This window comes from Poecilia reticulata, chromosome 1 (genome assembly GCF_904066995.2).
Source record: "Poecilia reticulata chromosome 1, P_reticulata-male-v2, whole genome shotgun sequence".
Taxonomy (NCBI): Eukaryota; Metazoa; Chordata; class Actinopteri; order Cyprinodontiformes; family Poeciliidae; genus Poecilia; species Poecilia reticulata.
In genome coordinates this window covers 15428341-15443356 of record NC_088830.1, presented here as the reverse complement: position 1 = coordinate 15443356, position 15016 = coordinate 15428341, and positions in this window count along the sequence as shown.

Below are 15016 nucleotides of genomic sequence, written 5' to 3'. Positions count from 1 at the left end.
CTCCCTTAAGTGCTCTGCTGTTTGCCGCTGCTCAGGGAGCGCCTGATAAAAACCAGCGGATAGATGGATGGATAGCACAGGTACCGTGGAGAGAGGGAGAGAGAAAGAGATGCAGGGAGAGACAATGGGCGGGAGGGCAGAGTGTATGAGGAGCACCTTGGGGGTATTTACCGGTGAGAAGGAATATGAAAAATCAATGAGGACATAATGAGCTTCATTTAGAAAGTTGTCAGACAATAGCAGAGAGCTGTTTAGCATGCTGGATACACTGTGTGAAACAAAAGATGTTTACACAACAGACCCCATACAGTACGCTACTGAGGTTCTCTAGAAAAAACATCTGCATTGGCTTGAGCTTACTTTTAAACAGGCCCTTGTAGAAATGGTATAATACTATGCATTTGTGATTTAATGTTTACATATGACTGTGTGCTTGTGTGAGTTTTTATAGTGATCTTCATCTGTATATCAAGGTTTGTTTGTTTCCCTTAGTGCTCGGGACCTCTCTCACACCCCCACCACTCTCAATATCTTGCACGTCCTTGCAGCGTCCTTACACGCAGCATGCCTCAGAAAGCCATTTAGAGTTTGTTTCCCTTGGTCTGTGGAGTTGCTCTCCATCCAAGTCCCTTCCCTGTGATCCCCCATGGCAAAATAAGAAGTGCAAAGAGGTGCAAAAAGCTTCCACCACGTTTCCATTTGGCTTTAGTTCTGGAGAGGTTCGCACTTGCAGGTGGGCACGCACACGCGGGATTTCAGGCCATGGCATCTCCTTCTCACAGGTGGACAGAACCTCAAAAAACATCTGTTCTCACAGATAAAGATTAATATAACTTATCTTGCTTTATGAGGTTAATCCTGTTTTGTTATGGATGTATACTTAATTTCAGATAAGTGTTACACCGAGGCAGATGTCACAGCTGGACAATGGGAAAGCAGTGGTGGTGTCCTGTAGCCACGAAAAAAACCCAACAACTTGTAAAAGCTTACACAGGGTCAGTCTGACCCTTCAGTGCACATGAAACGAAGTGAGGGTGGTCCACTCGACCTCCTCCGGGACCGCACACAGGGCAAAAAGATCACACAGGATCCACTCGACCCCTCCTGGGACTGCGAGGAACTTAGACGATTTGTTAAGCTCAGCTGCGAAGTAGGCAGATGTGGCGAGACAATTGCAAGCAGGTCTTCCAAAACAACTTCAAGCAAAGTGACCACTATCCACTATATTGAATAGCAGCATGTACAAATAAATATTGAATACGGGTACCTTTTCTCTGTAAGTTCCTTTCTAATAATTATTTTCTAATATTTCTACTGTTGTGAAATTCCCACCAGATGGTCACACCAGACCACACACAACATGATAGGGAGAAAGAATATTTTTGCACATCAGAACACTGTGCCAAACGTGAAGTTTGCAGGTGGGAACATCGTGGTGCAGATGGTTGTACAGTGCACAGTACTAGCAAGCTACATAAGTGAAGGAACGATGAACAGAGAAATGCAACAGGAAATTCTCCATAAGACCGTGAAGATCAGAGAGTATGGATTTTCAAACCAGACAAGCCAGAAAATGTCTAATTGGTTTTGGATAAAGAAAGTAAAACTGCTGGAATGGCCCAGTTAGATGTCTTTCTCGTATCCCTTCGGAAATGCTATCCTAGCTAAAATTTGTTGCAAGCAACGTAATTTCAGCCCCACAGTTAGAATAAAGTTATTTATTTCTGAGCACATTATCCTCTTCGAAACAGGCCACTTGTTGTGTTTAGCTAAATTTAACGAGGGAGAGAAATTCTCACTTTTTTTTGTGAAACTACATAGAAAAGAAATAAAGAGTTCACAACTTTCAGGTACAACTTGATAAGCATACCAAAACATAAGATACATCTGAGGAACTACACAAAAAAGGAATCTTTCACTTCTGGAGAATAACACTATTCCACAGTCATAGTCAATGAGAGCATTTACACTACCTCCGCAGGGCAGCGGCATATGCAAGGCTTAATAATAATTCACCATAGACAGACTATATTCTCCTGAAATTCAAGCTTTATAAATAAACATGTGGTTATATTTATACATATATTCTGTCAAAATTGATCATTTATGTATATACATACACACACACACACACTACAAACTACACATATTGATTTTATTCTGAAACCTTTTAGGTCTTGTTTCACTCAAGTTGTAGTAGGAGCGTTGGTCAAGGCAGACAAAGTGAGAGCAATGGATGAATAATTTTTAAGTTGAACTACAGAACTTTATATAATACCATTCATCCTTTTTTTCCCACTGGCATTGACATGCAATGTCGCATTTCCCAGATGCTTCTTGGAGCTTCTCTGAGCTTTGCAGCAGAGCAGTGTAAATCGGGGTGGTTAAAATGGCGGCAACTTGCACAGCGAAATAGACCGAACCTGCACTTAGTGTAAGATCAGAGTTATCCAAAGCTACAAATTAGGCATCTGCTGAAAGTGCAGTGCAATGCGTTTGATTAACTTCTGTATGCAGGAGATTTCTTGAGGTTCTCGTTACCAAAAAAAAAATTTTACACTAAGTATTTTATACATTTCTGGAATTGCTTTGTGTACCTATACGCAGTGTCCTTCCAGTTGTTTACCCATTTATTAATTTGTAAAGTAACTGGCTTTGATTTCTATGTATGTGTGGATTACTTGAGTTGTCGCTGACATTGGCGGGTTATTTAATGTCATATTTCTTACTGAAAATGTTTACATGCTCTATATTTATGCTTTCTGCTGTATCTGTGTTGTATGTAGCTTGTAACACTTTGTAGATGCTCCATAAGCACCTACATGGTGTCGACTCAGCATTTAAACCAAAATTATTTGTAGTGATCATATTAGATTAAAACAGTTTGGTAGCCCATTTTCTTGTCCCCTGTGCTCATATCATGTTGTGCCTACTTCAATTCAGGCATGATAAGCACTCATTTATTCCCTTATTGGTCCCAAGCAGTCACTTAGTAATTGATGGTTTTGATGGGCATTATTAAATCTGGATGTTTGTAATGCAACCTGCTTTATGAATCCAGAGCACAAATAAATAGTAGGAACACTACAGTGAAATGAAAAGAGTTTGAACTGCTTCATGAATGTACCCGTCAGTCCTTTTGGTCTAGTTTGTCGTGAACATGCTGACATAATTAAAGAAAAATCACTGTCAGCTCTCAGACCAGAGAACATTGCTCAACTTCTAGAATTGTTGGAAAGAAAGAAATCACTGAAGTTTGCAACATACCTTTTACATGTAAACAGGCAATTAACATTCTATCATTTGCACGCGAATCAAAATCCAAAAGCTTTTGTTTCTTGCTTTACTTGTTTGCACACATTGGACTGCACACCAACAAGATGAGGCATCTCAGGTCCCAGACCGTCTCACATTACTTTTCTCTGCAGTAACACAGTGCATGCTTTCTGGAAGGCAACATCTCTTAATTAACAAAAAACTAATGATAATAATAATAATAATAATAATAATAATAATAATAATAATAATAAATAGTTCAGCACAGTCTTCACCAACCTGGCTTCACATCACTCCTAGAACAAAAGATAAACAATAAAACAGCTGATCATAACAACAAAAGCACAACAAAAACAAAGTAAACGAGTAGCAGAACTCTAAAAATTCCAAAGTCCTTCCACAGGCACTAATCTGTGTCTTGCGGAGTCTTACTCTTTTGTGTGGAGGGTAATTTATCTTCTGCACTATACGTTTTCTCCCTATAGATTTGTGGCAAAACCACAATGCTGGCTAATGCTGTTGTCCCATTAGAAACAAACAGGGGTGGGTCTGATTGCTATTCCTCCTGTCCCCCCAGAGCCTTTTTAAGTGCAGCCATGTTATTTTTGCTTCACTGTGTGTCAAGGCTTAAAACAGGATTGGTACTGTATGACAGGCTGTTTGGCAACACCCAGGCAGGTCCCATGGAGGTTTGTCTGAGCTATTGCTGGGCAAATGCATACGGAGGCAGCAGGCGTGAAGATCAAGAAGTGTGTAGAGAGAGCGTGTGTGCATGTCGGAGTTTGATTTCATCCTTCTTTTTTTTATCTTCTCCATGTATTTTGCATCTGATACTGCATTCAAATTGCTTGTTTTTTTGTCTGGACAGACAGGCAAGAAACCAGCAGATGTTAAGAGACAACCAAACAAATAAAATAAACAATCAAAATGCAAAGAATATATTTTTCGTATGGGCTTTGGGGAATGTAGTCCTTTTAATTGAAGAAACTGGAATAACATCACAACATATGGACTGAGGTGCTGCGAAATAATTAGCTGGAGTTGTAGGAGGATCCAAACCGTTCTTTCACTATGCCCCATTATTTTCCTTACGAGAGTGCCATAAAACACTCAAAAAGATTCACAAAATCCAACACAGTAGGTGAACAAAAGTGAATGTTTAATTGTGAACTGCAGTAAAATATGGTATGTGCGTCATGTAACATACCTGACCTGCTGAAACAACTGACACATGGGGAAAAAAATGGAAGTAGCCATTCAATCACCCCTAATTTAACTAAAAATGAGAGTGCCTAAGTTGGCCAAAATGAGTAAGAGTTAAATTAAGGTTTTTTTTTAGCTTACAGTATGCCTTGACCTTATTCTATAAAAATAAAAAAAAAAAGGAATTTCAACGATGTATTAAAGAAATGTCAGTAAATATGTCAAATACAAATGTATCATACCACTTTATTAGACCAAGCTTAATTTTGTGAACTAATTAGTTTGGATTTATTCATGTGAGAATTTCTTGGGTTGCCATTGACCTTTGGTTTTAATTTTAACCCTACATCCCCTTCAGAAGTACGTTTACAGAAAAAAATGCTTATATGTCCTATACCCCCCCAATCCCCCACTCTGTAACTGTAATTCAGGTCTCTGTCTGTTTCTGATGTTCTGTTTTGCCTTTGTTTCCACCTTTTGATAGTGACCTTATAAATGACTGGACTGAATAATTTAGGTAATATATTAACATTACCTAAAGCGGAGTTCATCCCAATTTGTTTGGCACAGAATAGAAATAACAAGGGTGTCAACTGTAGCAGCTGCCAAAAGAGGTAGATGAAAATTCTTTAGTATTCCTGTGAGTTCACGGCCCTTTGCCAAAAGCAAAAACATCGTGGATCCAGATCGGTTAAAGGGCAGATTGGGGTCCCGAATGTCCGAAAGGCAGGAAAGTATCTGTTGTACCAATTTAGGACTCTAAATGCTAAACTTTGACCCTCTGTTGTACTACTATTACCGTTACACTATAAGCATCAAAAATTCATACTTCACTTTGTAGAAGTATGAATCCTTGACTCTTATGTTTCCTCACAAGAGACAAGAATTTTAATAAGAGTTATTTCAACAATTTTTTGCCCATTTTCTTTGCCAGGATTTGAAATATAAGCAACCTTCTTATTTTTTGCGTTCAAGGGACGCAAACTCATAATGTACTGTGGATAAAGAAAATCTCATAAAAAACTGGAACACAGTCCACCAGGTAACACAACTATGATAATAAGCATTGTGCAGTACAAGAAAGAGTTTTGTTACCCATACGTGACAGGTCAGGACAAAAGTAGAAACATGTTGTCAAAATGCACTAATTTCAATAAGGTCAAAACAAATCTCTTCATCCTAGCATCCTAGATTATCAAAAATGTTAATCTTTTTTTGAAATGTATGTGTTTCCATTAAGCAAATTTATTTTAGAAATGTCAACTTGCACACATAAGAGTAAAAGTGTTGGAGTGGCCCCCTAAGCGGTGGACCACGTTGAACCTTGTATCTTATCATCTCTCCGTCTGTAGTGTGTGATACTTTACTAAAGAGCTTTAAGAACCATTTTTGAGTTGGGGGCAGGAGTAGTTATCAACTACCGCAAGAACAGCTGGGAATATAAATAAGCGAAACAGGATTTTAGCAGAGGGGTGATAATGGGTTGTTTTGTACCTGAGGCACCCCCCAGCTGTCGAGCTGATCAAAAACTCCTCCGCATACGAAAATATCCTAGAGTCGAATGTCAGGTCACCTGTCCAAGAGCTTTGTCTAAAATTGTTTTAAGGGACAATAAGTACAAACACAGCAGAAAATCTACAATAGAATGGCCGGACCCTAAAAGAGTCAAGATGGGGTTATGGTCTAGTAGCAGTTCAGACCTCGTCCTGTCGCCATGACAACTTAGAAACGTAAACTTATCAAGACTTACATAAAATGGCTACTTTGCTTGTAATGATGGTTCTAGACATAAAGTATCATAGGGTTTCCTTAGTTTTTGAATGTTTGATTAATTTTTTTTTTTGTTTAATAATGATATAGACACTGATGCGTGTTTTTACATTGTATTTAGGGAGGAGTAATTACTTTTATTATCTAATATGTGAAACCCTAAAATTGAAACATGGTATACATTCAAGAATCCCACAAACAACAAATATGTGGCACACACATGGATCGCTTACCATCGCTCTTGCGCATATGGCCCTCGCCAGCATGTTCTGCTAGATCGCACTAACTGCTTCACCAGATGCCTGTTGGATAATCTAGGTGCCATCTCATAAAGTTCTGCCAAAGAGTGTGTGATTACTTTCCCCCTGCCAAAATCGAAGCCTAAATCACAGCGATCATGTTTTAAATTTCTGCACTACTTTAATTTCCTGCCGTTTGAGTATTTTCCCACACTGTCCCGCTCCACCCTATCTTATTTATTTAGTTATTTTTGCAGGGACATTGTGTAAACACATTAATCTTTACAAAAAGAAGAGATGCTTTACATCAGATTTAGCCACAGCTACTTTCCCCATCCGTAGCCCCTACTCAACATAATTTTCTTTTTTACTTATCACACATCTGAGTTTCATTCTTCCTCATGCTGCCTCTGTCTGGAAGTCCCTCCAACACCTGTGCCTTGCTTCCCCTGCCCACATGTAGTGCCTCCAAGAAGCATGTGTGCTGCCTAATGTTGAATCCAGATTTTTCTCAGTGCTTACTGTTTGCCATTTTTTATGTACAATTTGATTGCCACCAATTGTGCTGATGACAGACAGATAGATTTAACTGGAGCAGAAAGAAACTGCATAACAATGTTTGGCACAAATTAAACCATCACCCAATTTGGAGCTAAATAATCCCCTTTCCTGTCAGTCAGTAAAAATTTTGTGTTAAAATGTAGCGTTGAGTAATTTCCATTAATGCTACTTTATATGCGGCACACATAGACACACACACTCATACACCTTCAGTCACCCACACCTCTCCATAAATAAACAAGTAGCCACTTATTTACAGCATTTGCTACTTAACTTGGCAGTCCACCTCAGTGACAGCCACGCTGTACATCTAAGTGTTCCTTAAGCCACACTCTCAATTTTTCCCACCTCTCCTTCTATATTGTATAGTAGCTCTCTTTTTCTCATTATGTCAAAGCTCCAATTTTTCTTGCTTTCTGTGTTCTTGGTGTGTGTAATTGCGCAGTCACGAATTCATGCCCAAATGGGATCAGATGGCTCTCATACAGTCTTAGTCCTGGATGGGTGACAAATTGTTCTTCAGGGAATGGATTGCTAAAGATCCTTATGTATATATAACCAGGGGATATCAGGAAATCCCTGTGAGAGTGTATGGAGATGTGTGTGAGTGCCTTGTATTTTACAGTCAGAGCTATGTGAAAAATAGAAATGAACCTGCTTGAATGAGTTACATATTTTAAAAATAAAGTGAGATGAACTACAGAAAGACAAAGGAGGGCACTTAAAGTCATAGCTATGGTGTTTATCTCTATATGTGCAGCTTCTATGGCTCTGGATGTTGACAGGTTCAAATAAGATTTCTGGATAGGTATCAGAAATCTGATGAGGAACAAAATCTTTTCATTTCATATTTACAACTTACAAGCAAAAGAAGTGGCACTTCATGCCTACATATTTTTTATAAGCTGCTAATATTTTTGACAACATAAATTCTTTGAAAGGACTTATGCAAATTAACTTTTTTTTTTATTTTTTTTAAATATTTTTAATTTCCATTCTGGGCTCCACTGCACCTAGAAACAGTCAAAGCCCGACAAAAAATACCCAGGCATTTTTGGGCAAGAAGTTATTATTTTTCTTGTGTCTGAAAAGTGAGCCATTTCAGTAACCGCCATAACTCACCTAGCAACCCACGCAAGTGTTATTAACTCAACAGATTTGTTCCAACCTTATGGAGTATCTTTATTTTATAATGTTAGCATTAGCATAGAGCACCAGCCCCTTAAAAAATAAATAAAGATAAAAAAAACTCCCATGCTCTATCCCTTACTGACTGGATCTGAACTCTGTACTAATAGCACATATGTCTGACATAATTGGATTACTATTTTTAATCCAATTTTGCATTCATGAACTAGCATTATCTCTCTTAATTTGGGTCAGAAAAATTGTAAATTATGTCCATTTGTTTATATCGTTTTCAAAGCATTTCAAGTGTTTTACAATTATAAAGCCGAGAGAGCAGACAAATGATGTTGACAGGGAGGCAGGCCAAGTGGAAGACAGAAAGGAATTGTACTCAGTGTAGCTAAAATGAAAAATATCAAGCGGTATTCAGCCGATGACTGTAATTTAGCCAAAGCTCTTCAGGGGTACTTGACAAGGCATATTAAACAAGGCAACAGCTTTTTTGGAAAGCAAAAAAGTGACAACATCCGTTTGGCAGCAGTACTTGGACAGAATTGCCTGCTCCACTTCAGTAACAGGCAGAATTTTAATAATTAAGAATATTATCTCAGTGTTTCTGTTGCTATCTTTAATTACAACTTACAAGGCGCACGGGCCAACACATGAAAGACAAAAGAGGATGCGGCAAATAATGACCAAATGAAAGCTGCAAATTCAGTTTGCATAATTTGCTACTTATAGGGCTACAATCACCGACAATATAGATGCATTTCACTGAATTTGAACGTTGTTAAAAGCTTACTTATCTGATTGACTGGCTGATTGATTGGTTAATTCACAAAGTACTTAATAGCTACAAAGTAAGGTGACCAAAACAATTCAACATCAAAATTACAGTACCAAAAAAAAAAATACAAAACAAGAAAATAAAGCGATAAGATCCAACAACAGAAATAGGAAAAAATGCCACTCCATTAGATGGTATTGAAAGTCTGCCTGAAAAAATAAGTCCTGAGCTCAGACTTTAAAAATGCCCGCATCCGAGATAGAGTGAAGGTATAAAGGGAGGTTTCTTTCTAGAGCTGGGGTGATGCCACTGAAAAAGCCCAGAGACCTGAGTGCTTCAGTCCTTGGAACATCTAATGACATTGACTTGATTACCTCAAGGGATACCATGTACAAAATGACTTAAAGGTTCAGATAAATAAGGTAGAGAAAGACCATTATGAGGAGAAAGTAGACACAAATGGTAGACACAAAGACAAAAGTCGATTTGTTTATTAAATTTAATCACCTGATCAAATATTACCCCTATGTTTCTGACAGTAGTATTTACCTTGAAAAACAGAAAACAATGACGTTTGTGGAGGTAATGTCACCAAACGCATTCATGTGTAGTTATATCTTTCCCTTTGTAGTAAAGTATAAGGGGAAAATTAAATTTCAAAAGTAAAACTTAAATGATATAACTTAATTATTTAAATTTAGATGTAAATTCAAATGTTTTTTCTATTGATTTGATATCCAATTAAATGTATCTAAAAAAAATGAATACTGCATTAAAACATAAAAATAAAATATCTTGCTAACAAAAAACATAACTGTGGGAAAAGATTCTCAACAATTTTCTAACGGTCACTGACTGACACCACACAACGAGGGTAAATCACAAAGCAATTTAATGGAAAATTGAGTGGTAGGAAAAACTTTAAGGAAAAGTACCTAATCACAATGAAGACTTCAGTAGGAGTTTGAAGCTAAGCCCATAAAAGATTTACAAAATATCGACAGGCAATTCTTCATTTGGAGCTTAATATATGTTAGAATAGCAACTAGAAGTGAGTCTTACATCTTATTTAGAGTACTGAAATGTTTTAATGATATTCCAATTTATTGAGATGCATCAGTATGTCAAAAGCAACCCTCACCATTTGGACTCTTGTTCCTGTAGCTTTCTTCAGAAAAAACCACCAAAAAGTTACTTTGTCAACCAACTTCTGCATAGAGACGGGTTTTAAAAAAATAGAAGAAAATATGCACACACGTTTGACATGCAGAGAGCAAGTCCAAAAGACAAGGTTGGACAGAATAGATGTGGGCAGGTTCACTGATTCTGATGTCAGAGGTAGTCTGAACGTTCTCCGTGTCTATCCTTTCTCCACTAGACCTTACATGGCAGTTCTCCTCTCCGGGGTGTTCTAAGAAGACAGGAGGGGAAGCAGGAAGAGAAAAGAGGAGGGATGGGGAGGCGGTGGGTACAATGGCAGGTACTAAGGGATTGTTCCAATGCCCTTGACATGAGGGAAATACCAGAAAAGAAAAAGAAAAAAACAGCTGAGAAGAAGGTCTTAGGGAGGAAACATTGGAGAGCTTAACCTGCTTCTCAAAAAGGCACTTGTATTCTTGAAATATATGTTTGGGGGCATAAATATGTATAAGTATTTGAAGATAAGAAAGGGGTTCAAAAGCACAGAGATTTGCTGGGAGTGTTGCAAAACGCGAGGCATTCATTTCTAAGGTATCAATTGTTTGAGCCAACTAGATATTTTTTATGTTATTTTTCTGTTCAATTTCAGTGAGTGAGTGCATGTTTTCACTGCCACAACCCAGAATGAGTCCCAGACCAGCATATTTTTATTTATTTTTTTGCAGAGCAGATGTTTTGCTCTCACCTTGCCATACCTCATAAAGCGTGATGGCTCAGGACCCTGGGGCCAGTCTGGCACACGCAGGTTTGCAAGCACAAACGTGCACCAACACAGAAACACAGAGACATGCATGTATTACATAAACACACATGCACCGCTGCCACCACCTCAAACCAAGGCGCATATGAACACTCTACACATTCGCCAACACAAAACCCGAGAAGGAGACAAAGACTTGGTCTGAGTTAACACTGTGACATACTGAAAGAACAAGTGTGAAGGGCAGACCAATATGGAAGTGTGAATGCCACGAAGTGTAAAATTACAGGAAGGGAAGGCGCTCACGCAACATGAAAGATAAAAATCACAAATTATGCAGTGGCGTGAGAACGACCCCGGAATAAATAAAACATGATAAAAGTACCAGAACCGCGTTACTTGACGGACATGGAAAAAAATTCTTTCATCATCACTTAATCCTAGAATTGCGCCACTCAAGGTAGCAGCAAGTTGCAGTTGGTCTTTTTTGAGTTCCTCTGTTTCCGGCAGAAATTTGCATTTTTTTTGGACAATTGTTCTCTCTAATTTAGGATGCTGTGCAGTTAGAAGGATTCTTTCCTGAAGCTTCTTTTTTTTTTTTTTTTTATTTTGCTTTTGGTCATTTGTTATGATACATAGCCATGAAAACATGGTGGTTTATTTACAACCGGGCGTAGCAATAGATGAAATAATAGCTCAACTGAAGTCACAAATCCCCAGATTACTTGCAGAGCTGGAAGCAAAGATGAAAGAGAGAAGGAGGATGTTCAAACCATCTCTCCCATCAATCATGATGGACAACGTGAGATCTTTAGGCTAACAAGTTGGATGAGCTCCAATACTTTTGTTCTGCGTTATCCCATGCAATACATATGATTTTAAATTCGATGAGGAAGCGTTCATGTTATGTGATAATTACTGGCCTGTTTGAAATTCTTTATTTGTAAATTAATACATTTCGCAACGTCTGAATTCAAGAGACACTGCAATACACTCACCTCTACTTCCCAGATCCATATGACATAATGAAACCAATAAATCATAGTTTGCCAGTAACTTAATTTGTTTTTTCCAGTAACTTGTCGCCCATTTTATTTTCATAAACCACCACAAGTGAAATATGTCCTTTGTTTACTTGACTATCACACACTTAATTTGGATCAGGCTGAGGATGAATTATTTATAGAAAATTAGGACTCTTATGAAACACATAATGAACCACAAAGACGTCCCCTTACCTTTTCATAGGCATTTCTTTATTTTACATGAGTGCTTTTAAATAATCCTCTGAAAAGTTTAAAGAATGCTTTATTCTTTTTTTTAGATTGCTCAGAACACCATTTATATGCAAATATTCACCTTCATTCCTGATCTTAATTCCAGTTTATAACAGAAAATGAATATGAGACAATAGGAAATGGAAACAATAGAAGACACACACACACTTAAAATTGGACTGTCTTGATGGAAATGTACTTGGTTTGACGGAGCGAAATGACAACAGCCAGAACTGCACTGCTGTGATTCTCATTAAAACCACAGGAGGAAAATTCCTTGTAATCATGGGAGCATTTAGCCCAGTGATAATCCACAGTGGATTATGCTGAACTGTAATACTGATGTCAGCAGCAAGATGGCAGAAAGCTTGCAACACTAGCACTCAGAACAGCAGTTGCATGAGGTTTTTATCTTAATCACTGTTAATTGACCAACCAGTCTCAGATCTGATAATACTTTTTAAAGAGTCTTCTTCACTTACCCACTCTATCACTTAATTGTCAGTAAATGGTTATCATTTTATCGAAATGCATTTTGATACATTTTGATGTTAGCATGGTCACAGGGGGGGGGGGGGGGGGGGGGGGAGAAAACACATCAATAAACAACTGATTTTGCTGTGTAAGTCTATCAGACAGGGGGAGTGTTGTTCACCCGGGGAACCAAGCACAGTAAGACCACTCCTGCATGAATGTGACAGCATATTTCAAAACATATATATTAACAAAAGAAATAGTTATCCAGAAACACTAAGGTCTACTAAGGTCTTTTATGGAGGAATCTGCATACAGATTCCTCCATTAGGACAACTGGTTTGAGGTAAAAGTCCTGGGTCACCCAGGAGAACAGAGGCATAGAGCGCACGTCCAACACCATAAAACGATGGGAGACAACAGTAAAGATGCAGAAATGGCTCCTCTCGAGTTGTGAACCAAATGCCCCATGAACACTTTTGAAGGGAACTGTAGTAAGAGTTGGGGGGGAAAAACTTAAACATGTGAAGCGATAAAAAGAAGTGGACACTACTAGAGACAAAACCTTTCATCAATGGGTGTCTAATTTAGCATTATCATATGGGTTGGTAAATGGGTTTATCTTTGCAAGGCACCACAAATAAAAAGTAACGTTATTGCCCAATAAGGGATTGGTTAGAAGGCTATCATCATGTTCGGCCTACACTCACACCAGTGTAGGCAGCTCAATGAAAGCACACAGTGCACCTTTCATCTCTATTTGTGTTTTTAGAAGAACATGTACACAGAGACAGCGCAAAACACAGTGACAAGCTCTGTGTTTTTTCAGGCGTTTTGCTTTCATCTTCATATATATATTTATATATAAATCACCTTAGGCCCACGTTTCTTTCTTCACTTTTTCATTTCTTCTCTTTTTTGGGTGGACGTGAATATGCACACAGATACACTACAGTAAAAAGTTTTACATTTTCATGCCAAATAAAAATGGAAAAGCTCAGATCTAAAAACTTTTCAAATGTGATCTCCCTCTGAGTAATATAAATAAAGCAAACTTGAGCGGTGCAAGGTTTAATCTTTAGGCCCATCAGAGATGATGCTGCAATGAAATAGTCAAAAACATCTACAGCTGCTCTGCAGCTACATTAAAGTTTACAATGGAAACCTATGGAGTCGCCAAGGGGACACTGAAGGAAAAAAAAACAAAACTTTAGTTTGCTGACTAGATACACTCTAGTGTGCACCACATGCTATCTTGTGTGCACTGGAACCAAATATGAAAAGCATGTAAAAAAAAAAAGAAAAAAAAAATAATCATCTTTTTCCCAATTTAGCCCAAACCGGTTCCACCAAATGATTAAAGTTATGGGGGTCACAGATTAGTGCATATATGTAATATCTCAGCTTCTTCCAGTAAACCAGACAATTTAAAGGAGGCAACCAATTTCCGGTAAGATTGGTTAAAGTTCCAGCCAAATATACGGTGGGTCTATGGGCCTAGATATTTGATCCTGGGTTGGTGAGAAAAAAAAGAAAAGAAATGCTGCTCTTCTATCCAATTAGAAAAAAATATCTTGCTTGAAAGAAAACAACTGAAAATCTATTGGTCAGTGGTTCAATTCTATTTTTTCATCCAGCCATCGACAAGATCTTGTGACAATTCTTGCTGGATGTTTGTTTGACCTCTCTCCTTATCAGAAATGGTAGACCTTAGGCAACTGAATAATTCCCTTAAACAACTTTAATAAAAGTTGGTTTATTAAAGCAACTTATTTTAATAATAAAAACAAAATTAAAAGGGTTGAACCTGAAGTCAATTTAGAAGTTTAGGATTAATCAGCTTTTGTCATTCCAAAAATTTGTTTTGAGACGTATTTGTGATTGTTGTCCTATTATCACATATATTGAGCTCAAGACTCAACCATTTTACCCAAAGAAAAAATTGGTTAGCAACCAATCAAGACTGAAGAGTATCACACACTGGACACTGACTGAAAACCAGTCTTACACAGATTTACATCACCATGGACCAACAGAGTGTCAACCTAAAGAAGCCCACATTCAAAATGAAAGTAATAAAATATTTTAATTTTAAAGTGTTTTAGTATAAGCATTAATATATAAATCATATTATTTAAAGTATGAATAATAATAATAATAATAATCACAACTATATATATATATATATATATATATATATATATATATATATATATATATATATATATATATACACACACACACACGCAATTTCACAAGACGCAGATTTGCACATACACACTAGCAGGGACCTTGTCATTACTCGCTCCATCAAAGTAGATTATATAGGCATTAATTGAGAGTGCAATCATGCTCTGAGCCCATGGTTCAAAGGAGCTGATAATAAGCTGTGATAGGTCCA